This window comes from Tamandua tetradactyla, chromosome 9 (assembly GCF_023851605.1).
Source record: "Tamandua tetradactyla isolate mTamTet1 chromosome 9, mTamTet1.pri, whole genome shotgun sequence".
Taxonomy (NCBI): Eukaryota; Metazoa; Chordata; class Mammalia; order Pilosa; family Myrmecophagidae; genus Tamandua; species Tamandua tetradactyla.
Window position 1 is genome coordinate 14,016,806 of NC_135335.1, and position 1,756 is coordinate 14,018,561.

Sequence of the window (1,756 nt, forward strand, 5' to 3'; positions counted from 1 at the left end):
AATCTCTCAGCCATTGAGAGATGTTTTTTAAAAAACATTTTTATTGTGAAAGATATATAAAAAAAAGTGGTACATTTCAAGGTACATGTTAACGATGTAGGTTACAAATGTCAATGTAGGTTACAATTCCACAGTTTCAGGTTTCCTTCTAGCTACTCCAAGACACTGGAGACTAAAAAGAAAAATCAATATAATGATTCAGTAGTCATACTGATTTTAAATCCTATCTTCTCTATTATAACTCCTTTTCTCCTTGATCCTTTTCCCAGTCTTTAGGGATATTTGGGCAATGACCATTCTCACTTCATGTAGAAAAGGGGTGTTGACATTATGGGGAGGGGGCTACAACTGGTTGATGTTCTTGGTTTCTCTCTTTTTTTTTTTAAATTTTGCTATGAAAAATAACCCTGTGATAGATATTTTTCTACAAGCCTTTCTTTTTTTCGTAGCCTTATTTCCTTTAAGTAGAATTATTTGAATCAAAGGTTATGACCATTTTGAAGACCAAAATCTCTTCTGAGAAGTTGAGTTGGCGACTTCTAGCCCAACTTCGATCTCGGGTATCTGCTTGCCAGTTGGACTGAAGGGCCCACCCAAATAGATTTATAAGCCCTTTGAGGCTCAGTGTTTTTATATTTTCTGCACGGATATTAGGTCACTGGGTGACCGTCAGTGGCTCAGGGATTGTGAAGCCCAGGCACACCCAAGGGGACGTGTTCAGATATCAATTAGATGCAATTTGGTGATTGGCCGAGCGTCCCGGACTCTCCTACGAGGCTTTCTATTTCTCTAACAGTCTCGTGGCCTCTTCTGGGCTCCCTGATGGGAGATTCCAAGAGCCGAGACCGGCTGCTGGGTTAAAGAGATGAGCAAACTGAGGTCCTGAGAGATGAGAGATTGGCCCAGGTGTGGTCAGCCTTGGCCTGGGGGGTAGAAAGCAGGTCCCCAGGAGCATCTGGAGGGAGAGAGCTCTGGTTTGCTGGGTGGGTGTGCAACCCAAGCGCTTCAGAATGAGCTCCACGTTCCTGATTCTTTAAACTCTGCCAAGGACACGGTCATATCGGGATGACCTTGTGGGAGGGCCTGGAAGCAAGCTCTTATTGGCTCTGTACACGATGATGATGGTGATGTTGACAGTGACAGTGTCAATATGGGTGACGGGATGGTCACCATTTGCTAATTGCTGCCCAGTGCTAGAGGCTCTAAGTACCTACATTGTCTTGAGATTCCAGAGTGGGTGTGCCCACCGCTTCTGATAAGGAAGATGTTTTATTTTAAAAATGAGCATTTTTATTTTAATCTTTAAGTATTTGTTTTCATTTACATTTAATGAACTAGGAAATAGATCGCAAGCACCCCAAATCCGTGATTTAGAGTGATATGAAGTTTCCATTTCTAGAGCATTTTTAGGTAATAAAACCCATGAGTTGATCTAAGGGGAAAATATTAAGGGAATAGTGATGCATCTGGCACTGGGATAAGGTCGGCTCTGTGGAGGTGGAGGAGAAATAGTTGACATCTGGGACCACTTGAAGCAGACATTAGCGTGATCCCTATTTTACAGAGGAGAGAGCAGAGGTCCAGAGAATTTCATTTGCCTGAGATCACACAACACACAGTGGTAGAGACGGGACTTGAACCCAGATGCTGAAGTTAAAAAAATACTTTTATCTTGAATATAAGATACGCATAGAAGAACATGCTCGTATAACCAGCAGGAAACAGACTCTGAGAGCACCCAGAGGCTCCCCTCTTG